The sequence below is a fragment of the Anomaloglossus baeobatrachus genome, chromosome 4 (genome assembly GCF_048569485.1).
Source record: "Anomaloglossus baeobatrachus isolate aAnoBae1 chromosome 4, aAnoBae1.hap1, whole genome shotgun sequence".
Classification (NCBI taxonomy): Eukaryota; Metazoa; Chordata; class Amphibia; order Anura; family Aromobatidae; genus Anomaloglossus; species Anomaloglossus baeobatrachus.
The window spans coordinates 155,654,343-155,681,704 of record NC_134356.1 but is presented as its reverse complement, the minus strand read 5'-3'; positions in this window follow the sequence as shown (position 1 = coordinate 155,681,704).

The following is a 27,362-nucleotide window of genomic DNA, read 5'->3' as shown; positions in this document are numbered from 1 at the left end:
TGGATGCCACTAATTTTTAGCACTGTTTGCTATAAAAATAGCGTAGCAATATGTGCATGAGGGTTGAATGCAGAGGTGGTGGGACTTGCTTGGCACAAGGGAGACACTAAATTAGTATAGCAGACACTTTGTGGATGCCACTAATTTTCAGCACTGTTTGCTATAAAAATTGCATAGCAAATGTGCTTGAGGGTTGAATGCAGAGGTGGTGGGACTTGCTTAGCACAAGTGGGACACTAAATTAGTTTTGCAGACACTTTGTGGATGCCACTAATTTTCAGGACTATTGCTATAAAAATAGCGTAGCAAAACGTGCATGAGGGTAGAATGCAGAGGTGGTGGGACTTGCTTGGCACAAGTGGGACACTAAATTACTATAGCAGACCCTTTGTGGATGCCACTAATTTTCAGCACTGTTTGCCATAAAAATAGCGTAGCAAAATGTGCATGAGGGTTGAATGCAGATATGGTGGGACTTGCTTGGCACAAGTGGGACACTAAATTAGTATAGCAGACACTTTGTGGATGCCATTAATTTTCAGCACTGTTTGCTATAAAAATAGCGTAGAAATATGTGCATGAGGGTTGAATGCAGAGGTGGTCGAACTTGCTTGGCACAAGTGGGACACTAAATTAGTATAGCACACACTTTGTGGATGCCACTAATTTTCAGCACTGTTTGCTATAAAAATAGCATAGCAAAATGTGCTTGACGGTTGAATGCAGAGGTGGTGGGACTTGCTTGGCACAAGGGGGGCACTAAATTAGTATAGCAGACATTTTGTGGATGCCACTAATTTTCAGCACTGTTTGCTATAAAAATAGCGTAGCAAAATGTGCATGAGGGTTGAATGCAGATATGGTGGGACTTGCTTGGCACAAGTGGGACACTAAATTAGTATAGCAGACACTTTGTGGATGCCATTAATTTTCAGCACTGTTTGCTATAAAAATAGCGTAGAAATATGTGCATGAGGGTTGAATGCAGAGGTGGTCGAACTTGCTTGGCACAAGTGGGACACTAAATTAGTATAGCACACACTTTGTGGATGCCACTAATTTTCAGCACTGTTTGCTATAAAAATAGCATAGCAAAATGTGCTTGACGGTTGAATGCAGAGGTGGTGGGACTTGCTTGGCACAAGTGGGACACTAAATTAGTATAGCAGACACTTTGTGGATGCAACTAATTTTTAGCACTGTTTGCTATAAAAATAGCGTAACAAAATGTGCATGAGGGTTGAATGCAGAGGTGGTGGGACTTACTTGGCACAAGTGGGACACTAAATTAGTATAGCAGACACTTTGTGGATGCCACTAATTTTCAGCACTGTTTGCTATAAAAAAATAGCGTAGAAAAATGTGCATGAGGGTTGAATGCAGAGGTGGTGGGACTTGCTTGGCACAAGTGGGACACTAAATTAGTATAGCAGACCCTTGGTGGATGCCACTAATTTTTAGCACTGTTTGCTATAAAAATAGCGTAGCAATATGTGCATGAGGGTTGAATGCAGAGGTGGTGGGACTTGCTTGGCACAAGGGAGACACTAAATTAGTATAGCAGACACTTTGTGGATGCCACTAATTTTCAGCACTGTTTGCTATAAAAATTGCATAGCAAATGTGCTTGAGGGTTGAATGCAGAGGTGGTGGGACTTGCTTAGCACAAGTGGGACACTAAATTAGTTTTGCAGACACTTTGTGGATGCCACTAATTTTCAGGACTATTGCTATAAAAATAGCGTAGCAAAACGTGCATGAGGGTAGAATGCAGAGGTGGTGGGACTTGCTTGGCACAAGTGGGACACTAAATTACTATAGCAGACCCTTTGTGGATGCCACTAATTTTCAGCACTGTTTGCCATAAAAATAACATAGCAAAATGTGCATGAGGGTTGAATGCAGAGGTGGTGGGACTTGCTGGGCAGATGTGGGACACAAAACTAGTATAGCAGACACTTTGTGGATGCCACTAATTTTCAGCACTGTTTGCTATAAAAATAGCGTAGCAAAATGTGCTTGATGGTTGAATGCAGAGATAGTGGGACTTGCTTGGCACAAGTGGGACACTAAATTAGTATAGCAGACACTTTGTGGAAGCAAATAATTTTCAGCACTGTTTGCTATAAAAATAGCGTAACAAAATGTGCATGAGGGTTGAATGCAGAGGTGGTGGGACTTACTTGGCACAAGTGGGACACTAAATTTTTATAGCAGACACTTTGTGGATGCCACTAATTTTCAGCACTGTTTGCTATAAAAAAAGCATAGCAAAATGTGCATGAGAGTTGAATGCAGAGGTGGTGGGACTTGCTGGGCACAAGTGGGACACTATCTTAGTATAGCAGACACTTTGTGGATGCCACTAATTTTCAGCACTGTTTGCTATAAAAATAGCGTAGCAAAATGTGCATGAGGGTTGAATGCACAGGTGGTGGGACTTGCTTGGCACAAGTGGGACACTAAATTAGTATAGCAGACACATTGTGAATGCCACTAATTTTCAGCACTGTTTGCTATAAAAATAGCGTAGCAATATGTGCATGAGGGTTGAATTGCAGAGGTGGTGGGACTTGCTTGGCACAAGGGGGACATTAAATTAGTATAGCAGACACTTTATGGATGCCACTAATTTTCAGCACTGTTTGCTATAAAAAATAGCATAGAAAAATGTGCATGAGGGTTGAATGCAGAGGTGGTGGGACTTGCTTGGCACAAGTGGGACACTAAATTATTATAGCAGACACTTTGTGGATGCCACTAATTTTCAGCACTGTTTGCTATAAAAAATAGTGTAGCAAAATGTGCATGAGGGTTGAATGCAGATATGGTGGGACTTGCTTGGCACAAGTGGGACACTAAACTATTATAGCAGACACTTTGTGGATGCCACTAATTTTCAGCACTGTTTGCTATAAAAATATCGTATAAATATGTGCATGAGGGTTGAATGCAGAGGTGGTGGGACTTGCTTGGCACAAGTGGGACACTAAATTAGTATAGCAGACACTTTGTGGATGCCACTAATTTTCAGCACTGTTTGCTATAAAAATAGCATAGAAAAATGTGCATGAGGGTTGAATGCAAAGTTGGTGGGACTTGCTTGGCACAAGGGGGGCACTAAATTAGTATAGCAGACATTTTGTGGATGCCACTAATTTTCAGCACTGTTTGCTATAAAAATAGCGTAGCAAAATGTGCATGAGGGTTGAATGCAGATATGGTGGGACTTGCTTGGCACAAGTGGGACACTAAATTAGTATAGCAGACACTTTGTGGATGCCATTAATTTTCAGCACTGTTTGCTATAAAAATAGCGTAGAAATATGTGCATGAGGGTTGAATGCAGAGGTGGTCGAACTTGCTTGGCACAAGTGGGACACTAAATTAGTATAGCACACACTTTGTGGATGCCACTAATTTTCAGCACTGTTTGCTATAAAAATAGCATAGCAAAATGTGCTTGACGGTTGAATGCAGAGGTGGTGGGACTTGCTTGGCACAAGTGGGACACTAAATTAGTATAGCAGACACTTTGTGGATGCAACTAATTTTTAGCACTGTTTGCTATAAAAATAGCGTAACAAAATGTGCATGAGGGTTGAATGCAGAGGTGGTGGGACTTACTTGGCACAAGTGGGACACTAAATTAGTATAGCAGACACTTTGTGGATGCCACTAATTTTCAGCACTGTTTGCTATAAAAAAATAGCGCAGAAAAATGTGCATGAGGGTTGAATGCAGAGGTGGTGGGACTTGCTTGGCACAAGTGGGACACTAAATTAGTATAGCAGACCCTTGGTGGATGCCACTAGTTTTTAGCACTGTTTGCTATAAAAATAGCGTAGCAATATGTGCATGAGGGTTGAATGCAGAGGTGTTGGGACTTCCTTGGCACAAGGGGGACACTAAATTAGTATAGCAGACACTTTGTGGATGCCACTAATTTTCAGCACTGTTTGCTATAAAAATAGCATAGCAAAATGTGCATGAGGGTTGAATGCAGAGGTGGTGGGACTTGCTTGGCACAAGTGGGACACTAAATTAGTATAGCAGACACTTTGTGGATGCCTCTAATTTTCAGCACTGTTTGCCATAAAAATAGCATAGCAAAATGTGCATGAGGGTTGAATGCAGAGGTGGTGGGACTTGCTGGGCACAAGTGGGACGCTAAATTAGTATAGCAGACACTTTGTGGATGCCACTAATTTTCAGCACTGTTTGCTATAAAAATAGCGCAGCAATATGTGCATGAGGGTTGAATGCACAGGTGGTGGGACTTGCTTGGCACAAGTGGGACACTAAATTAGTATAGCAGACACTTTGTGGATGCCACTAATTTTCAGCACTGTTTGCTATAAAAAATAGTGTAGAAAAATGTGCATGAGGGTTGAATGCACAGGTGGTGGGACTTGCTTGGCACAAGTGGGACACTAAATTAGTATAGCAGACACTTTGTGGATGCCACTAATTTTCAGCACTGTTTGCTATAAAAAAAGCATATCAAAATGTGCATGAGAGTTGAATGCAGAGGTGGTGGGACTTGCAGGGCACAAGTGGGACAATAACTTAGTATAGCAGACCAGACACTTTGTGGATGCCACTAATTTTCAGCACTGTTTGCTATAAAAATAGCGTAGCAAAATGTGCACGATGGTTGAATGCAGAGGTGGTGGGACTTGCTTGGCACAAGTGGGACACTAAATTAGTATAGCAGACACATTGTGGATGCCACTAATTTTTAGCACTGTTTGCTATAAAAATAGCGTAGCAATATGTGCATGAGGGTTGAATTGCAGAGGTGGTGGGACTTGCTTGGCACAAGTGGGACACTAAATTAGTATAGCAGACACTTTGTGGATGCCACTAATTTTCAGCCCTGTTTGCTATAAAATTAGCGTAGCAAAATGTGCTTGAGGGTTGAATGCAGAGGTGGTGGGACTTGCTTAGCACAAGTGGGACACTAAATTAGTGTAGCAGACACTTTGTCGATGCCACTAATTTTCAGCACTGTTTGCTATAAAAATAGCGTAGCAAAATGTGCATGAGAGTTCAATGCAAAGGTGGTGGGACTTGCTTGGCACAAGTGGGACACTAAATTAGTATAGCAGACACTTTGTGGATGCCACTAATTTTCAGCACTGTTTGCTATAAAAAATAGCGTAGAAAAATGTGCATGAGGGTTCAATGCAAAGGTGGTGGGACTTGCTTGGCACAAGGGGGACACTAAATTAGTATAGCAGACACTTTGTGGATGCCACTAAGTTTCAGCACTGTTTGCTATAAAAATAGCGTAGCAAAATGTGCATGAGGGTTGAATGCAGAGGTGGTGGGACTTGCTTGGCACAAGTGGGACACTAAATTATTATAGCAGACACTTTGTGGATGCCACTAATTTTCAGCACTGTTTGCTATAAAAATAGTGTAGCAAAATGTGCATGAGGGTTGAATGCAGAGGTGGTGGGACTTGCTTGGCACAAGTGGGACACTAAATTTGTTTAGCAGACAGTTTGTGGATGCCACTAATTTTCAGCACTGTTTGCTATAAAAATAGCATAGCAAAATGTGCATGAGAGTTGAATGCAGAGTTGGTGGGACTTGCTGGGCACAAGTGAGACACTAAGTTAGTATAGCAGACACTTTGTGGATGCCACTAGGTTTCAGCACTGTTTGCTATAAAAAATAGCATAGCAAAATGTGCATGAGGGTTGAATGCAGAGGTGGTGGGACTTGCTGGGCACAAGTGGGACACTAAATTAGTATAGCAGACACTTTGTGGATGCCACTAAGTTTCAGCACTGTTTGCTATAAAAATAGCGTGGCAAAAGTGGGTACAGTGGCCGAGTTCTGTGTGTACCAGGATAGGAAAGGAAGCCTCACTTTCTATCCCTCCTAATGATGAAATGCAGCAAGGAATTCCCTGAGCTGAGCTACACAGACGCTGTTATCTAAAGCTGTATTCAGCGTTTGCACGGATCTGCCTAGCAGCTATGGCTCGGAGTGCCTGGAAATCAGCCCTGAAAAAGGCTGAAGTAAACAGCAGTCCCTAATCTCTACAGTGCTCTGTCTATAGCGCAGACAGTAGGAGCGGCGGCAGGAGCAGCGTGAGCGGTGACTGTTACCCACACACACAAGGCAGATAATGGCAGCATGAGGGAAAATGTCCGTATTTATAATGCAAGGACATGTGACAGTCACTGCCTATGACACATGACCTTGCTTGTTTGGCAAAAAGTCCACTTAGCTGTTTGTGTGTCTGGGATTGGCTGACATGCTGGCCCGCCCCACTGCAAGTGCGCTTAGGAAAAAAAAAAAAAAATGGCGATGGCCATTCTCCCAGCAGCACAGATCTAAACGCATCACTATACGCTGAAATTTGATAATAGTGTGAATCACAGAGTGACTCACACTATTACAGTGAAAAGCCAGCTAGTAACTAGCTAGGCTTTTTGCTGATCGAACCGTTATTGAACGTAACTCGAGCTGTCTAGCTTTTAGCAAAAAGCTCGCATTCGAGTTTGATCTCGAGCACCCCCTAAAATCACTTGAACATGAAATTGGCGAACCTCGAACCTCGAACATCACTCATCTCTAGTCATTGGCTTTTCTAGGCATAGAAGGAGATAAACTCATGTTGTGGCCACCATCTTCCCCTGACCTCAACACTATAGAAAACCTTTGGAGTATCATCAAGCAGAAGATTTATGAAGGTGGGAGGCAGTTCACATCAAAACAGCAGCTCTGTGAGGCTATTCTGGACATCATGCAAAGAAATTCAAGCAGAAACTCTCCAAAAACTCTCCAGTTCAATGAATGCAAGAATTGTGAAGGTGAACTCAAAGAAGGGTTCCTATGTTAACATGTAACTTGGTCTGTTAGGATGTTTTGGATTTAAATAGCTTTTTATTTCAGTGAATGGGGTCTCCTAATGCTACATATTCCACAAATGAGCATTTTCTGTTCTTTAAAACATATAAAATGTTTAGAAACTCTACTGTGCCTAATAATTTGGAACAGTGCATCTTGAGTTTTTTTTAAATTTTGAAGATTATACTGTTATCATTGGGAGGTTTCAGCAATAAAATGCGATGTATATTCTAACAGGTGATGACTTTTATAAGACTGTCATTTGCACCGTCCATTTAGGAAAATCAGAGAAAAATATAATTTGCATAATAATTTTAAACATGGTGTATGGAGTCATAACAATACATACAAATCATATTGCTCCTTATAATGCATTTCATATGTAGCACCCGCGGGGCAAGGGGTTAAATACTCATCACCGGGCTTGATGATGTCAGGTCTGGGGATGTCATGGGTGGCTCTGCCCGGTTCTGTGTCCCCAAGGCGTACAAAAAAAGGAGGGGAAAAAGGTTTTGAAGGATGGTGGTAGTAGTTGGAGGTGAAAGTTGTTGTGATGCCACCTGCGGTAAGCGGCGAGGGATTTAGCTGCTGCTGCTGTCGCCATACTCCAGGGCTGATGGTAGTAGCAGCCGAGATGTTTCTGCTCCCCACAGGTGGAGCGGGCCCTGGGTAGGATAATGAGGGGAGTAGTAATGGCGGGAGCCGAAGCACAGGGCGGCGGCGGCGGCAAGGAAAAGCGGTCACAGTCTCTGTAGGTTCAAGGTCTCTTTACTCACAGTCTTGGTCGTTACCCGGAAGAGGCCGGTCACCGCGGTGTTGAGCCCCAGCCGATTCTGTGCAATTTGAGGTCATCGCTGGTGTTCCCACTGTGAGTCCTTTCTGGTCGGGGTTCCTCTAATCCCGGTGTGTGAAATGTGGAACGAGCTGCGCGTGTTTCCTGCACTCTCCGCAGACCCTAGAATCCCGTGTAGCTGTTGAGAACCCAGGCTGAGCTTTAAGCTCCAAGCCACAGGTACTTTGGCATTCCCAAAAGTGGGAGGTAGTAGATGATTGGACCGAGGTCCTAAGTGCGTCTCACCCCAAGCTGTGCACGAGGTTAACTGACTATGTGTAGAAATGCTCCTTCCCTTTTCCCCAAGTGGTGCCTGCCCCCCAGGTGTCTATCCTGGTGACTGGGAAAGTCCTATGCTTCGTGATGGCCACCCCCTATCTACCCCAGGCCAGCCCCTGTTGGGAAAGCACCTAACTATTTGTGGTTTGTGAATGTGAGAAACATCAGCGATTAACCTCTCCTTGCCCGGGATGAGTACTACTTCTGAAAGAAGATGCAGTACCCTTTGGCGACTGAAGCCTCAGGGGCGCCACATTCCCCCACCGCAAATGGCAGCACTCCCGGCTGCAACCAAACAAAGTTAGCACACTGCAATTTTTTTAGTATGAAATAAACAAGTTAACAATTTTGCCTTTATGGGAGGCAGCATTAAACATTTCAAAACATATACCGGTTAGCAAGAAAAATCAAGTGCATCAAGAAAAACAAACATCAACATCAACATTGCACAGAAAAACAATCATTTTTGCTTGGCCCCCTGGCTCTGGGCACTCAGAGGACATCTGCGGGCAAATTACCCTGCTTGGTAAAACCAACAAAAATCAGTATTAGGATGCCGACAAGATCGGGATCAGGTTCCCCACCCGGGACGACTCTCAGGCAGCATTCCGGTACAACTTTCCCCAAGGGCATTATCATGAAAACTACACTCTCAGTCCCGTCACAGTGCTCCGGGTGATGAAACTGCCAGCACTGGGCCCCCTAAGGACCCGGGAGTGCCGAAGGTGTCATCATGAAAGTCTCAGGGTATACTTTAGGCCGGTTTCAGATGTCCATGTTTAATCAGGTATAAGTCACACATATGGTTATGGTCATATGTGTATCATCTGTGTTTGCATACGTGTGACATGTACCAGAATAAATACGTGTCTGTGAAATAAAATGATTTTTCATATTTACCTGTATCCAGCGCCGTTTCTTCAGCTCTGCTTCCTCCTGCTCCTGACCGCCGCTTGTTATATTCATTGATTATTCACCGCACTCAGGACCTGGAAGCTGGAGCAGTGCGGGGACAGCGCTGGGTACAGCATTACCGAGGACAGCATTGCAGAGACAGGTGAGTATTTTGGAAGTACAGTGACATCCAGGAGGTCATTGGAGTTCCCAAATACTATGATGACATCCTGATGACCCCCGCGACGACCTCCGCAACAGACACGCTACAGCTTCACGAGTTCATCAGAGTTCATTGGGAACTGTGATGAGTCCCCGATGCTATCACCGCGATGTTTCGGCTTCCAGGTTCTCACTACACACACACACACACACACACACACACACACACACACACACACACACACATATATACTGAGCACATATACACACATACAGTACTGACCAAAAGTTTGGACACACCTTCTCATCTCTAGATCAACTATTGAGTAGAGATGAGCGAACCGGTCCCGGTTCGGCTCGAGGTCGGTTCGCCGAACGGAGGTCCCGTTTGAGTTCGGTTCGTCGAACGTTCGACGAACCGAACTCGAACTGCATAGGAAACAATGGCAGGCAATCACAAACACATAAAAACACCTAGAAAACACCCTCAAAGGTGTCCAAAAGGTGACAAACAACTCACAACACAACACAAACACATGGGAAAGTGACAAGGACATATACTCATGCGAAAACAAAACAGATGGACAAGGAAAATGAGGAGGACACACAGATATATGAGTATATGCAAGGAAACATCGATTCCATTATTGTGCAACTTGAGCCCTGCTCATTTTAGGCTTCCAATCTTGATAAATTGCCTGAGCTCGCCACGTACGCCTTGGGGATCTTGTCGTGTCCTGCAGCCAGCGTTCTCTCGGAACCTGTCTTCAGTGCTGCTGGGGGTCTGCTGGCAGATAAGCACACGTGTCTGTCCACTGACAATGTGGACATGGCTCTCAGAGGACTTTTCTTCCCCTGGGTCAGCCAGGGGACGGGAAAGGCACGCGTATTTTTGAGAGTGCTTCATGCAAAGCATCTTTTTCTTTTTCAAAAGGGGGCTCAACCGATGCCAGTCAAGTGGGGTGTGTGTGGCCCAGTTAGTGGCAACGAGGGAGACTGTGGTTGGAGTCCCCTCGCTGTGTTTATAAAAGAACCAAGATGAACAAGTCATGGCTCTCAGAGGACTTTTCTTCCCCTGGGTCAGCCAGGGGATGGGAAAGGCACGCGTATTTTTGAGAGTGCTTCATGCAAAGCATCTTTTTCTTTTTCAAAAGGGGGCTCAACCGATGCCAGTCAAGTGGGGTGTGTGTGGCCCAGTTAGTGGCAACGAGGGAGACTGTGGTTGGAGTCCCCTCGCTGTGTTTATAAAAGAACCAAGATGAACAAGTCATGGCTCTCAGAGGACTTTTCTTCCCCTGGGTCAGCCAGGGGACGGGAAAGGCACGCGTATTTTTGAGAGTGCTTCATGCAAAGCATCTTTTTCTTTTTCAAAAGGGGGCTCAACCGATGCCAGTCAAGTGGGGTGTGTGTGGCCCAGTTAGTGGCAACGAGGGAGACTGTGGTTGGAGTCCCCTCGCTGTGTTTATAAAAGAACCAAGATGAACAAGTCATGGCTCTCAGAGGACTTTTCTTCCCCTGGGTCAGCCAGGGGACGGGAAAGGCACGCGTATTTTTGAGAGTGCTTCATGCAAAGCATCTTTTTCTTTTTCAAAAGGGGGCTCAACCGATGCCAGTCAAGTGGGGTGTGTGTGGCCCAGTTAGTGGCAACGAGGGAGACTGTGGTTGGAGTCCCCTCGCTGTGTTTATAAAAGAACCAAGATGAACAAGTCATGGCTCTCAGAGGACTTTTCTTCCCCTGGGTCAGCCAGGGGATGGGAAAGGCACGCGTATTTTTGAGAGTGCTTCATGCAAAGCATCTTTTTCTTTTTCAAAAGGGGGCTCAACCGATGCCAGTCAAGTGGGGTGTGTGTGGCCCAGTTAGTGGCAACGAGGGAGACTGTGGTTGGAGTCCCCTCGCTGTGTTTATAAAAGAACCAAGATGAACAAGTCATGGCTCTCAGAGGACTTTTCTTCCCCTGGGTCAGCCAGGGGACAGGAAAGGCACGCGTATTTTTGAGAGTGCTTTATGCAAAGCATCTTTTTCTTTTTCAAAAGGGGGCTCAACCGATGCCAGTCAAGTGGGGTGTGTGTGGCCCAGTTAGTGGCAACGAGGGAGACTGTGGTTGGAGTCCCCTCGCTGTGTTTATAAAAGAACCAAGATGAACAAGTCATGGCTCTCAGAGGACTTTTCTTCCCCTGGGTCAGCCAGGGGACGGGAATGGCACTCGTATTTTTGAGAGTGCTTCATGCAAAGCATCTTTTTCTTTTTCAAAAGGGGGCTCAACCGATGCCAGTCAAGTGGGGTGTGTGTGGCCCAGTTAGTGGCAACGAGGGAGACTGTGGTTGGAGTCCCCTCGCTGTGTTTATAAAAGAACCAAGATGAACAAGTCATGGCTCTCAGAGGACTTTTCTTCCCCTGGGTCAGCCAGGGGACGGGAAAGGCACGTGTATTTTTGAGAGTGCTTCATGCAAAGCATCTTTTTCTTTTTCAAAAGGGGGCTCAACCGATGTCAGTCAAGTGGGGTGTGTGTGGCCCAGTTAGTGGCAACGAGGGAGACTGTGGTTGGAGTCCCCTCGCTGTGTTTATAAAAGAACCAAGATGAACAAGTCATGGCTCTCAGAGGACTTTTTTTCCCCTGGGTCAGCCAGGGGACGGGAAAGGCACGCGTATTTTTGAGAGTGCTTCATGCAAAGCATCTTTTTCTTTTTCAAAAGGGGGCTCAACCGATGCCAGTCAAGTGGGGTGTGTGTGGCCCAGTTAGTGGCAACGAGGGAGACTGTGGTTGGAGTCCCCTCGCTGTGTTTATAAAAAAACCAAGATGAACAAGTCATGGCTCTCTGAGGACTTTTCTTCCCCTGGGTCAGCCAGGGGACGGGAAAGGCACGCGTATTTTTGAGAGTGCTTTATGCAAAGCATCTTTTTCTTTTTCAAAAGGGGGCTCAACCAATGCCAGTCAAGTGGGGTGTGTGTGGCCCAGTTAGTGGCAACGAGGGAGACTGTGGTTGGAGTCCCCTCGCTGTGTTTATAAAAGAACCAAGATGAACAAGTCATGGCTCTCAGAGGACTTTTCTTCCCCTGGGTCAGCCAGGGGACAGGAAAGGCACGCGTATTTTTGAGAGTGCTTCATGCAAAGCATCTTTTTCTTTTTCAAAAGGGGGCTCAACCGATGCCAGTCAAGTGGGGTGTGTGTGACCCAGTTAGTGGCAACGAGGGAGACTGTGGTTGGAATCCCCTCGCTGTGTTTATAAAAGAACCAAGATGAACAAGTCATGGCTCTCAGAGGACTTTTCTTCCCCTGGGTCAGCCAGGGGACGGGAAAGGCACGCGTATTTTTGAGAGTGCTTCATGCAAAGCATCGTTTTCTTTTTCAAAAGGGGGCTCAACCGATGCCAGTCAAGTGGGGTGTGTGTGCCCCAGTTAGTAGCAACGAGGGAGACTGTGGTTGGAGTCCCCTCGCTGTGTTTATAAAAGAACCAAGATGAACAAGTCATGGCTCTCAGAGGACTTTTCTTCCCCTGGGTCAGCCAGGGGACGGGAAAGGCACGCGTATTTTTGAGAGTGCTTCATGCAAAGCATCTTTTTCTTTTTCAAAAGGGGGCTCAACCGATGCCAGTCAAGTGGGGTGTGTGTGGCCCAGTTAGTGGCAACGAGGGAGACTGTGGTTGGAGTCCCCTCGCTGTGTTTATAAAAGAACCAAGATAAACAAGTCATGGCTCTCAGAGGACTTTTCTTCCCCTGGGTCAGCCAGGGGATGGGAAAGGCACGCGTATTTTTGAGAGTGCTTCATGCAAAGCATCTTTTTCTTTTTCAAAAGGGGGCTCAACCGATGCCAGTCAAGTGGGGTGTGTGTGGCCCAGTTAGTGGCAACGAGGGAGACTGTGGTTGGAGTCCCCTCGCTGTGTTTATAAAAGAACCAAGATGAACAAGTCATGGCTCTCAGAGGACTTTTCTTCCCCTGGGTCAGCCAGGGGACAGGAAAGGCACGCGTATTTTGGAGAGTGCTTCATGCAAAGCATCTTTTTCTTTTTCAAAAGGGGGCTCAACCGATGCCAGTCAAGTGGGGTGTGTGTGGCCCAGTTAGTGGCGACGAGGGAGACTGTGGTTGGAGTCCCCTCGCTGTGTTTATAAAAGAACCAAGATGAACAAGTCATGGCTCTCAGAGGACTTTTCTTCCCCTGGGTCAGCCGGGGGACGGGAAAGGCACGCGTATTTTGGAGAGTGCTTCATGCAAAGCATCTTTTTCTTTTTCAAAAGGGGGCTCAACCGATGCCAGTCAAGTGGGGTGTGTGTGGCCCAGTTAGTGGCAACGAGGGAGACTGTGGTTGGAGTCCCCTCGCTGTGTTTATAAAAGAACCAAGATGAACAAGTCATGGCTCTCAGAGGACTTTTTTTCCCCTGGGTCAGCCAGGGGACGGGAAAGGCACGCGTATTTTTGAGAGTGCTTCATGCAAAGCATCTTTTTCTTTTTCAAAAGGGGGCTCAACCGATGCCAGTCAAGTGGGGTGTGTGTGGCCCAGTTAGTGGCAACGAGGGAGACTGTGGTTGGAGTCCCCTCGCTGTGTTTATAAAAGAACCAAGATGAACAAGTCATGGCTCTCAGAGGACTTTTCTTCCCCTGGGTCAGCCAGGGAACAGGAAAGGCACGCGTATTTTTGAGAGTGCTTCATGCAAAGCATCTTTTTCTTTTTCAAAAGGGGGCTCAACCGATGCCAGTCAAGTGGGGTGTGTGTGGCCCAGTTAGTGGCAACGAGGGAGACTGTGGTTGGAGTCCCCTCGCTGTGTTTATAAAAGAACCAAGATGAACAAGTCATGGCTCTCAGAGGACTTTTCTTCCCCTGGGTCAGCCAGGGGACGGGAAAGGCACGCGTATTTTTGAGAGTGCTTCATGCAAAGCATCTTTTTCTTTTTCAAAAGGGGGCTCAACCGATGCCAGTCAAGTGGGGTGTGTGTGGCCCAGTTAGTGGCAACGAGGGAGACTGTGGTTGGAGTCCCCTCGCTGTGTTTATAAAAGAACCAAGATGAACAAGTCATGGCTCTCAGAGGACTTTTCTTCCCCTGGGTCAGCCAGGGGACGGGAAAGGCACACGTATTTTTGAGAGTGCTTCATGCAAAGCATCTTTTTCTTTTAAAAAAGGGGGCTCAACCGATGCCAGTCAAGTGGGGTGTGTGTGGCCAAATTAGTGGCAACGAGGGAGACTGTGGTTGGAGTCCCCTCGCTGTGTTTATAAAAGAACCAAGATGAACAAGTCATGGCTCTCAGAGGACTTTTCTTCCCCTGGGTCAGCCAGGGGACGGGAAAGGCACGCGTATTTTTGAGAGTGCTTCATGCAAAGCATCTTTTTCTTTTTCAAAAGGGGGCTCAACCAATGCCAGTCAAGTAGGGTGTGTGTGGCCCAGTTAGTGGCAATGAGGGAGACTGTGGTTGGAGTCCCCTCGCTGTGTTTATAAAAGAACCAAGATGAACAAGTCATGGCTCTCAGAGGACTTTTCTTCCCCTGGGTCAGCCAGGGGACGGGAAAGGCACGCGTATTTTTGAGAGTGCTTCATGCAAAGCATCTTTTTCTTTTTCAAAAGGGGGCTCAACCGATGCCAGTCAAGTGGGGTGTGTGTGGCCCAGTTAGTGGCAACGAGGGAGACTGTGGTTGGAATCCCCTCGCTGTGTTTATAAAAGAACCAAGATGAACAAGTCATGGCTCTCAGAGGACTTTTCTTCCCCTGGGTCAGCCAGGGGACGGGAAAGGCACGCGTATTTTTGAGAGTGCTTCATGCAAAGCATCTTTTTCTTTTTCAAAAGGGGGCTCAACCGATGCCAATCAAGTGGGGTGTGTGTGGCCCAGTTAGTGGCAACGAGGGAGACTGTGGTTGGAGTCCCCTCGCTGTGTTTATAAAAGAACCAAGATGAACAAGTCATGGCTCTCAGAGGACTTTTCTTCCCCTGGGTCAGCCAGGGGACGGGAAAGGCACGCGTATTTTTGAGAGTGCTTCATGCAAAGCATCTTTTTCTTTTTCAAAAGGGGGCTCAACCGATGCCAGTCAAGTGGGGTGTGTGTGGCCCAGTTAGTGGCAACGAGGGAGACTGTGGTTGGAGTCCCCTCGCTGTGTTTATAAAAGAACCAAGATGAACAAGTCATGGCTCTCAGAGGACTTTTCTTCCCCTGGGTCAGCCAGGGGACGGGAAAGGCACGCGTATTTTTGAGAGTGCTTCATGCAAAGCATCTTTTTCTTTTTCAAAAGGGGGCTCAACCGATGCCAGTCAAGTGGGGTGTGTGTGGCCCAGTTAGTGGCAACGAGGGAGACTGTGGTTGGAGTCCCCTCGCTGTGTTTATAAAAGAACCAAGATGAACAAGTCATGGCTCTCAGAGGACTTTTCTTCCCCTGGGTCAGCCAGGGAACAGGAAAGGCACGCGTATTTTTGAGAGTGCTTCATGCAAAGCATCTTTTTCTTTTTCAAAAGGGGGCTCAACCGATGCCAGTCAAGTGGGGTGTGTGTGGCCCAGTTAGTGGCAACGAGGGAGACTGTGGTTGGAGTCCCCTCGCTGTGTTTATAAAAGAACCAAGATGAACAAGTCATGGCTCTCAGAGGACTTTTCTTCCCCTGGGTCAGCCAGGGGACGGGAAAGGCACGCGTATTTTTGAGAGTGCTTCAAGCAAAGCATCTTTTTCTTTTTCAAAAGGGGGCTCAACCGATGCCAGTCAAGTGGGGTGTGTGTTGCCCAGTTAGTGGCAACGAGGGAGACTGTGGTTGGAGTCCCCTCGCTGTGTTTATAAAAGAACCAAGATGAACAAGTCATGGCTCTCAGAGGACTTTTCTTCCCCTGGGTCAGCCAGGGGACGGGAAAGGCACGCGTATTTTTGAGAGTGCTTCATGCAAAGCATCTTTTTCTTTTTCAAAAGGGGGCTCAACCGATGCCAGTCAAGTGGGGTGTGTGTGGCCCAGTTAGTGGCAACGAGGGAGACTGTGGTTGGAGTCCCCTCGCTGTGTTTATAAAAGAACCAAGATGAACAAGTCATGGCTCTCAGAGGACTTTTCTTCCCCTGGGTCAGCCAGGGGACGGGAAAGGCACGCGTATTTTTGAGAGTGCTTCATGCAAAGCATCTTTTTCTTTTTCAAAAGGGGGCTCAACCAATGCCAGTCAAGTGGGGTGTGTGTGGCCCAGTTAGTGGCAATGAGGGAGACTGTGGTTGGAGTCCCCTCGCTGTGTTTATAAAAGAACCAAGATGAACAAGTCATGGCTCTCAGAGGACTTTTCTTCCCCTGGGTCAGCCAGGGGACGGGAAAGGCACGCGTATTTTTGAGAGTGCTTCATGCAAAGCATCTTTTTCTTTTTCAAAAGGGGGCTCAACCGATGCCAGTCAAGTGGGGTGTGTGTGGCCCAGTTAGTGGCAACGAGGGAGACTGTGGTTGGAATCCCCTTGCTGTGTTTATAAAAGAACCAAGATGAACAAGTCATGGCTCTCAGAGGACTTTTCTTCCCCTGGGTCAGCCAGGGGACGGGAAAGGCACGCGTATTTTTGAGAGTGCTTCATGCAAAGCATCTTTTTCTTTTTCAAAAGGGGGCTCAACCGATGCCAGTCAAGTGGGGTGTGTGTGGCCCAGTTAGTGGCAACGAGGGAGACTGTGGTTGGAGTCCCCTCGCTGTGTTTATAAAAGAACCAAGATGAACAAGTCATGGCTCTCAGAGGACTTTTCTTCCCCTGGGTCAGCCAGGGGACGGGAAAGGCACGCGTATTTTTGAGAGTGCTTCATGCAAAGCATCTTTTTCTTTTTCAAAAGGGGGCTCAACCGATGCCAGTCAAGTGGGGTGTGTGTGGCCCAGTTAGTGGCAACAAGGGAGACTGTGGTTGGAGTCCCCTCGCTGTGTTTATAAAAGAACCAAGATGAACAAGTCATGGCTCTCAGAGGACTTTTCTTCCCCTGGGTCAGCCAGGGGACGGGAAAGGCACGCGTATTTTTGAGAGTGCTTCATGCAAAGCATCTTTTTCTTTTTCAAACGGGGGCTCAACCGATGCCAGTCAAGTGGGGTGTGTGTGGCCCAGTTAGTGGCAACGAGGGAGACTGTGGTTGGAGTCCCCTCGCTGTGTTTATAAAAGAACCAAGATGAACAAGTCATGGCTCTCAGAGGACTTTTTTTCCCCTGGGTCAGCCAGGGGACGGGAAAGGCACGCGTATTTTTGAGAGTGCTTCATGCAAAGCATCTTTTTCTTTTTCAAAAGGGGGCTCAACCGATGCCAGTCAAGTGGGGTATGTGTGGCCCAGTTAGTGGCGACGAGGGAGACTGTGGTTGGAGTCCCCTCGCTGTGTTTATAAAAGAACCAAGATGAACAAGTCATGGCTCTCAGAGGACTTTTCTTCCCCTGGGTCAGCCAGGGGACGGGAAAGGCACGCGTATTTTTGAGAGTGCTTCATGCAAAGCATCTTTTTCTTTTTCAAAAGGGGGCTCAACCGATGCCAGTCAAGTGGGGTGTGTGTGGCCCAGTTAGTGGCAACGAGGGAGACTGTGGTTGGAGTCCCCTCGCTGTGTTTATAAAAGAACCAAGATGAACAAGTCATGGCTCTCAGAGGACTTTTCTTCCCCTGGGTCAGCCAGGGGACGGGAAAGGCACGCGTATTTTTGAGAGTGCTTCATGCAAAGCATCTTTTTCTTTTTCAAAAGGGGGCTCAACCGATGCCAGTCAAGTGGGGTGTGTGTGGCCCAGTTAGTGGCAATGAGGGAGACTGTGGTTGGAATCCCCTCGCTGTGTTTATAAAAGAACCAAGATGAACAAGTCATGGCTCTCAGAGGACTTTTCTTCCCCTGGGTCAGCCAGGGGACGGGAAAGGCCTATATTTTTGAGAGTGCTTCATGCAAAGCATCTTTTTCTTTTTCAAAAGGGGGCTCAACCGATGCCAGTCAAGTGGGGTGTGTGTGGCCCAGTTAGTGGCAACGAGGGAGACTGTGGTTGGAGTCCCCTCGCTGTGTTTATAAAAGAACCAAGATGAACAAGTCATGGCTCTCAGAGGACTTTTCTTCCCCTGGGTCAGCCAGGGGACGGGAAAGGCACGTGTATTTTTGAGAGTGCTTCATGCAAAGCATCTTTTTCTTTTTCAAAAGGGGGCTCAACCGATGCCAGTCAAGTGGGGTGTGTGTGGCCCAGTTAGTGGCAACGAGGGAGACTGTGGTTGGAATCCCCTCGCTGTGTTTATAAAAGAACCAAGATGAACAAGTCATGGCTCTCAGAGGACTTTTCTTCCCCTGGGTTAGCCAGGAGACGGGAAAGGCACGTGTATTTTTGAGAGTGCTTCATGCAAAGCATCTTTTTCTTTTTCAAAAGGGGGCTCAACCGATGCCAGTCAAGTGGGGTGTGTGTGGCCCAGTTAGTGGCAACGAGGGAGACTGTGGTTGGAGTCCCCTCGCTGTGTTTATAAAAGAACCAAGATGAACAAGTCATGGCTCTCAGAGGGCTTTTCTTCCCCTGGGTCAGCCAGGGGACGGGAAAGGCACGCGTATTTTTGAGAGTGCTTCATGCAAAGCATCTTTTTCTTTTTCAAAAGGGGGCTCAACCGATGCCAGTCAAGTGGGGTGTGTGTGGCCAAGTTAGTGGCAACGAGGGAGACTGTGGTTGGAATCCCCTCGCTGTGTTTATAAAAGAACCAAGATGAACAAGTCATGGCTCTCAGAGGACTTTTCTTCCCCTGGGTCAGCCAGGGGACGGGAAAGGCACGCGTATTTTTGAGAGTGCTTCATGCAAAGCATCTTTTTCTTTTTCAAAAGGGGGCTCAACCGATGCCAGTCAAGTGGGGTGTGTGTGGCCCAGTTAGTGGCAACGAGGGAGACTGTGGTTGGAGTCCCCTCGCTGTGTTTATAAAAGAACCAAGATGAACAAGTCATGGCTCTCAGAGGACTTTTCTTCCCCTGGGTCAGCCAGGGGACGGGAAAGGCACGCGTATTTTTTAGAGTGCTTCATGCAAAGCATCTTTTTCTTTTTCAAAAGGGGGCTCAACCGATGCCAGTCAAGTGGGGTGTGTGTGGCCCAGTTAGTGGCAACGAGGGAGACTGTGGTTGGAATCCCCTCGCTGTGTTTATAAAAGAACCAAGATGAACAAGTCATGGCTCTCAGAGGACTTTTCTTCCCCTGGGTCAGCCAGGGGATGGGAAAGGCACGCGTATTTTTGAGAGTGCTTCATGCAAAGCATCTTTTTCTTTTTCAAAAGGGGGCTCAACCGATGCCAGTCAAGTGGGGTGTGTGTGGCCCAGTTAGTGGCAACGAGGGAGACTGTGGTTGGAGTCCCCTCGCTGTGTTTATAAAAGAACCAAGATGAACAAGTCATGGTTCTCAGAGGACTTTTCTTCCCCTGGGTCAGCCAGGGGACGGGAAAGGCACGCGTATTTTTGAGAGTGCTTCATGCAAAGCATCTTTTTCTTTTTCAAAAGGGGGCTCAACCGATGCCAGTCAAGTGGGGTGTGTGTGGCCCAGTTAGTGGCAACGAGGGAGACTGTGGTTGGAGTCCCCTTACTGTGTTTTACATACTTTTAGAAGGGCATGACATGGCTTAGAGGTTGACTTTCAGCATCTGGAAACTGTTGGCTACCAAAATGCTGCCTTTCCAACCTTTTTAACCGAGGATTTTCGAGACCTTATGCCCATCGCAGTGCCCCAAGAGCTGATGCCCAGGCGCCACTCCTTCTCCAACAAAGGCGTGCACGCGCTACACCAGCATGTCGCACTAAACATCACTGATTCCTTGAGAAACTCTGTGTGACAGGGTGCATTTCACCACAGATAATTGGCCCAGTAAGCATGGACAGGGGCGTTACATGTCGCTGACTGGGCAATGGGTTACTGTGGGGAGAGATGGAGAAGGGTCTGCTGTACAAGTCTTGCCGTCCCCACGAGTTGTGTCAATCCTTCTTCTGTATGTAGAAGTTAATACGCTGCTTCTGCCTCTTCAACCTCGTGTGGGTCCTCCACCTTGGCCCAAACCCTGTGTGGTCAGGCCACCCTTCCTTGTAACTGCGCACAAGGAATACCACACACCTCCTTACTATGCTGGCAGCAGAGCTCAATGCCATCAGGCGGTCAAAGGTTTACTTTGAAATGTATGGGAAATGTGAGTCACACCGCTGAGAATTTGTGGACGGTTAGCTCTGGAGACCGAGTTTCATCAATGGTTGTCTCCACTCAACCAGCAGCCAGGGAAGGCCGGGTGCGACAATGATGCAAACATGGGTGCGGCCCTTCGCTGTGACAATGTGACACACGTGCCTTGTGTGGTTCACGTGTTGAACCTGGTTGTCCAGCAATTTTTAAAGCACTATCCTGGCCCACATGGCCTTCTGCAGAGAGCACGGTGTAATGCCTTCCTTGATCCACACACTCAGATGGGCTGTAAATGATAGGCTAGAGGGAAGCCACTCACCAAGCAGGACCCCTAGAACCCTGAAACCCTTTAACCCCTATACAGGGATTAGGAATTACACAGGGCCCAAGGTGATTAATACCTGTGGAAGGCTGCAGTTACAGAGAATAGTAGTCAGGCAGGGTCAAAACATTAATTGAGGAACAGGAACAGAATGGGACGGCCAGGACTTAATCAGAAAACAAGCAGAGGTGAAATGCGGATCGGCCAACAAGGTACATAAACAGCAAGCAGGAAAAGTAGTCAGGTAACAAGCACACAAAATCATAAAACTGAACTGGGGGTAAAATTGACCAGAGGTTCACAGCTATGTCTGGCAGTGGTCTGCAGACAGGATGGGCATAAAAAAGGGTGTGGTGTCTTCCCATTGGTTGTAGCTGAATGATGGTATTTCATCTGTGAGATACCCACCAGCTACATTCAGCCAGAGATTCTGCATCTGTCAAGGTAATGCAGCTCAGTGGGTGAGCATAACCTGCGTCCACCTGCGCCGCTGGCATCGACTCCTCTCCCATCATCAGCACTATGCATGAAAGGAACACGTTGTCACCTGGCGACCGGAGTACAAATTGACGGAGCGGACTCCGTTGGTGACTTAACAGCCGTGTGCGGCAATGATGCAAACCTGGCTGCGGGCCATTGTCAGGGCAATGTGACACACGTGCCTTGTATGGCTCACGTGTTGAACCTAATTCTCCAGCAATTTTTAAAACAACATCACGGCCTACTTGGCCTTGTGCAGCGGGTACGCTCGCTATGTGCTCACTTCCATCGTGCGCACACAGCAGCTCAACAACTTTTGTCGCTACAGAAGTCTTTAGGTCTGGTGGTTAAACGCCTGAAATGCGATGTGCCCACACGCAGGAATTTGAATCTGCACATGTTGCAGCGTTTGTGGCAGCACCGCCGAACCCTGCTGCAATACGTTATGACATATAGCCTGGGATAACTTGATCCAGAGGTGGTGCAGATCACGCTGCTGGAGTGTTGTCAGATCAAGGACCTATGCACCCTGCTACACAGTTTACAAATGTCGACGTAGATGTTTAGCACTGGCAATGTCATTCTCAGCGTGACAATTCTGGTCATCTACATGATGGAGCACACTGTAATTATTATTCGGAGTCAGGTGTTGGGACAAGAGGAAGGGGAGGAAGTACAGGAGGAGTCATATGCGGAAGGGATAACAAGATCTACGAGGTCGAGATGGTCAGCGGCACCTATGCGGCAGTCATGGTGAGGGACAGGGATTAACAAGGGCGCATAGTATCAGCAAAAAGTGTTGAGGAAAGTGCAGGAGCCCATGAAGAAATGGAGGACGAACTGGCGATGGGCATGGAAGACTCAGCAGATGAGTGAGAGCTTGCTCACATTTCGGTTGTGCAAGGTTGTGTGGAGAGGGCAGAGGAAGGAGGCACGATTCTCACCTCTCTGCCACCAGCACACCAAGGACTTGGTCCTCCTGGATGCACAAGACACATGAGCGCCTTCTTGCTGCACTACCTACATGACCCTCGGATTGTACGAATTCGAAGTAATCCTGACTACTGGGTTGCCACACTGTTATATCCCCGGTACAAGACAAAATTTGGCGAAATAATTCCTGCCATAGAAAGGGACGCACGTATACAGGAGTATCTGCAGAAGGTGGTACGGATTCTTAGATCTGCTTTTCCAGTAAACACCAGTGCTGCACAGAGTGAATCTCAACGCTTTGTCATGGATAGGAGGAAATGGTCTTTTACTTGTCCACATCTGAGGGACCGAGGGCTTCCTGCTGTGCTGAGATGGCATTGAGTACGGTGTCCCTGCAGAGTTGCACTTTTGGTCATATACCAAAATGATTTGAAAAAGGACAGATGCTGGTGGAAAGGGGAACAGGTGTGTTGGAAAGGGGAAAAAAGTTTTGGTCCGTGGATTTGGTGGTTAAGCAACAGTAACATTTGCTGAAGAAACACCATCTGTTACAGTGGGACTGGCAGATTTGGATAAGGTGGTATATACTATGTTACCTGCTATATAACGAAAATTAATAAGAAAAGAAAGAGAAAGGTATATATCCCCATCAGCAGTCAGTGTCCACCGTGCTCCCAGATGGAAAAGGAGAGGTTGGCAACTGGAAGGTTTGGTGGAGGATACAGAGCTGTGTGGCTATGAAACTAATAGTAGCCTGAACCGAGTTAGACGCCATTCGGATCTGGAGACTGGGAGCCCTGTTAGCGTCACAGGGTCCACATGCCCCCCCAGCCCAGGAACTCCCTGTTAACAACACAGGGGCCATTGAGTACGCTGACCGTGTGCGTAGGGGCCACACCTGTGGACAGCAGGCGCATCAGCAGCAGCAGGCCTGTTAATGCCACTGGGCTGCACAAGCAGGACTGGTAGGACAGGAGCTGGTCTTAACCGTTCTGCGTTACCAACTGTGGTGGTGGCCTGCATCGACACCCTATCCCTGCCTACCTCTGGCCTAAAGCCGCAATGGGTTCAACACATGGAGGTGTGCTCTTTCGGAGCATAATAGAAGACTGCGCACCTCCTTGTTGGCTCCAGCCCCTTTTATAACGTGGGTCCGCCCCAAACCAGGGTGAACCACAATGCACCTCCTGGAGACAAAAGCAGAGTGACACGTCATGAGTGGCATAACTAACGTCCTATTTGGAACCGCAACTTCAATGATGACCTCATGGCTGCCATGACCCAAACACCTCACCAGTCATTGTCTGACCATCAATAATGCGGTGAAAAGTCATAGGGGTGGGCCTCTGCAAGCCATTTGGGAGTGGCCTGGCCACATCGTCAGGACACCTGATGCCCTGTGGTCTATATGGGACCCCCACATCAGGGGCAGGGACAAAGAGTTCATTACCGGACCTAGTCTCTGATGCAGTAAGTGCCTGAGCATGCTCAGTAGCATGAAATACAGTCTCTGAAAAAAGACTATCAGCTTTAGCATGGTGTCTAGGCACCAAACAGGACTTAGACCCGGCACGGAATGCAAGTACCTGTGCAAAGAGGCTTTTCGCACTAAGTGTGGGAGCATGCGCTGTATCCCGAAATGAAGACTTAGCCTTAGCAATGGCACAGTCAGGCAGAGCATACTCACTAGGCGAAACACTGTAGTTAGGCTGCGGCTGGGGTAAATCGGCACACGCATGCGCACTAGCTGCCTCTCCACACTTAGACGTGGAGGAGAAAGTAGCCAGCTGGACAACCCATGGCACAGCCCTAAATGGCAGCTGACGCCTGGGCGCAAATGAAACCGCAGCAGGTTACAGGTTTTGTAACAACAAATACCATCCAAAAGAACAGGTGTACTTCTTCCCATGGATAATCTGATATGATCCTTTTTTTCACTGACACAACCATCGCTAACAAATGTAGATGAGGCCAAAACAGCAGCTGCTTCAATGGATCTCAAGTGCTCCATAAAGTGGCCTCTCCTCCACCCCAATTTCAAGATCCCAAATACTCCATTCCTCTGTGGTGTCAATCCAATCGCACTTGCTTCCTAACAGCTCTCAAGTTTCCACCAGCCCTGCTGAGTATGGGGTAACAGAGATGGTTGAGTTTGCATAGCTGTTCAGTCGCACTATAGCCTGGGAATCAGAGGTCTGCTCCAAAGCTGCAATGAGTACAGACAAGGAAGTTATTATTATTTTTATTATTATTGATTTATAGAGCACCATTGATTCCATGGTGCTGTACATGAGAAGGGGGTTACACACAGAATACATATACAAGTAACTATAGACAGACTGGTACAGAGGGAAGAGGAGTGGTTTAGGTTGAGCATCAAGTACGTATGGTGGTGGTGTCATTGAAGGTTATAGTCATTTCTGAACAGATGAGTTTTCAGATTCAGTTTGAAGCTTGCGGGTGTAGCAGATAATCTGACGTGTTGAGGTAACGAGTTCCATGAGACAGGGGAAATGATCTGCGCAGATGGCCAGAAGCTTTGTGAGTGGGATCCAGGCCCCGATGAAGAAGGTGCTGAGCCTAATCTACACCCTCATTTCCAAAAAGTAAATCCTCCTGGTGGAGACAATGGGGAACATGATGAGGAGCACAGATACCTGATTGGAATGACAACTTTACTATTCGGTCAGGGCTGGAAGAGGTTGTCTCGGAGGACTCAGGACGAGGGGAATGAAAACACACAGGGTTATTGATGAGGTTGGAGACCACATTTACTGTCAAACCAAAGTCAGCCAGTCGATGAGGTCAGCAGAGGAGGTGGAGGAGGATGCTACTGACGACGAGGTTACGTTGCGTCTTCCTGGCCAGAGACAAAGTACTGGAAGCACGTCAACAACTGAATCCTGGACCACAACTTTGACTCTGAGCAGAAGTCGTGTTGGCTATGCAGGTCGCATGGGCTGTAAGCCTTGCCTAGCCTGTGAATTTTTGGACATCGCAAAGGATCACCCAAGTCATGGAATCTGTAAGATTTGTCAACAATCTGTAAGTAGAAGGCAAAAACTCACACCTTTGAGTAGTTCCTCCATGAAGTGTCACATGGATATGAATTGATTGCGTTAAGGTGTATTACTCAGCTTTAGCCACTGTCAATGCAACATGCTAATTTGCAATTGCATGCATTGTTGCAGACTACACACAAGGGGCTGCTGTTATTTTGGATCTGCCTTTGTTTGGTCACTATAGCAATATCAAATTGCTCGTAAGGGTGTGGACTTGGAGATGCTGTCTATGAACAGAAGGAAAAGCTAAAGGTGTGTGTTACAGCAAGGAGCCACCGCGGAAACACTTCGTTCAATTGTGAGGGGAGTCATGTTGTACTTTGATGATGAGCCCCGTAATGCCAGTGAGCAGCATCCTGTGCCACAGACCAACATTCTTACAGTGCTGTCTATACTGTTTACCGTGAGAGGAGCGTAAAGTCTGTATTTCTGGCAACTGGACATCAGAGTACCCGGGTACGGTAGGCTGTGCCCAGACAATAATGCGGGCACGCAACACTTTGTTTTATTAGCAAAACACATATCTGTTCTGGGTAGGCCGAATAGTTATAGACAATAAGACTTGCTGCCTCTGCACTGTCAAATTGTCACATACAGTTTAAATCATAGAGGGACAGCAACACATGTTTGCATTGACTGTTGCTTTTCAAGATTTCCATGACTGTGTTGCAGAGCTGTGTGGTTTGCATTCACACTGTTATCATCTGCATTATCTGTGAGGCTTCAGCTAACAAGGGTATTCAGGGGGGGTAATGTGTTTTGTCTATGTTTAGGTAGGTAACTTGGAAGCTCTTGTGATGCGCCACTGGTAAGTCGTGTTCGCACACACACACACGCACAAACACACAATTACTGCTACACAGAGGGATTAGCAGGTAGTAGGCAACAGAATAGATTGTTCAATTATTTAAATTGTATGCATGGTTCTTATTGTTTGTTTTGGTAAAGTTAAACAATCATTTATCAACCCAACTGCCTAGAGTCCTTTTCCTGTTGCCTGGTTTTGCTGCATACTGGGGAGCCCACCCTGTACACGACTTAAAATGAAGCATAAGTCGCAATGTGAATTTCACTGTGCTACAATGCAGCCTAGCGTGCCTGTGCAACCACCGCCTGCCCCATCAAGTGCATCGGCGTGCTCTTCATCATCTGTGACTGTGGGGACAGCAGTCACACATGGTTTTTCACACTGAACTTCCACTCCTTTACCCGCAACAGGGAGTGTGATTGGCAGGTCATCACTTGTTTTGGAAGTGGAAACAGAAGGTATTGTTGAGCTGTCAGACATCGAGAGAACCATGATTGGATGCAGGCTACATTATATCCATGCCTGCACCTTCGTCACAGATTGGCTGGACTACCTGCAGTTAATAATTGCATTCCAGAAATGGAAAGGAGTGTAGAATGCACATGTGTTGTACCTTGATTGGCAGCAAAGGAACACTAACTTAGTATTCCAGACAATTTTAGGATGGCAGAAAAAGAGTCAGCTCTTTGGGCAAATTTAATAGCGTTGCAAAAGTGGACAGATGGGTACAGGGGCCGTGTTCTGTGGGTACTAGGACAGTAAAAGAAGCCTCACTTTCTATCCCTCCTAATGATCAAATGCAGCAAGGAATTCCCTCAGTTTGCTATAAAATTAGCATAGCTAAATGTGCATGAGGGTAGAATGCAGAGGTGCTTGAGATTGCTTGGCACAAGTGGCACAATAAAGGAGTCCAACAGCCAGTTCTATGATGCCACTAAATGGCAGTATTTTTTGCTATCATTATAGCTTATTAAAAACAGAGCAGGAGGGTGTCATGCAGAGGTGCTAGAAATAGCTTGGCACCAGTGGGGCACTAATGGAATACAACAGCCAGTTCTATGATGCCACTAAATGGCAGTATTTTTTGCTATCATTATAGCTTATTAAAAACAGAGCAGGAGGGTGTCCTGCACAGGTGCTGCACATAGATTTGCACCAGTCAGGCACTAATGGAGTACAACAGCCACTTCTTGTATGCCACTAAGTTTACTCAATTTTTGGTATTATAATGTCTTAGTATGTAACAATGAGTTTGAGTGTGCAATGCAGGCAGACGTGCTGCAAATATCTTTGCACTAGTTTGACTAGACAAAAGTCCAATAGCCACGTTTAGGATGCCACTAGGTACACTGACTGTTTGCTAGTATAATGGCTTAGTTAAAAAAAGTTGGAGTGTGCAATGCAGGCAGACGTGCTGCAAATATCTTTGCACTAGTTTGACTAGACAAAAGTCCAATAGCCACGTTTAGGATGCCACTAGGTACACTGACTGTTTGCTAGCATAATGGCTTGGTTAAAAAGAGGTGGAGTGTGCAATGCAGGCAGACGTGCTGCAAATATCTTTCCACTAGTGTGACTACACAAAAGTACAATAGCCACGTTTAGGATGCCACTAGGTACACTGACTGTTTGCTAGCATAATGGCTTAGTTAAAAAGAGTTGGA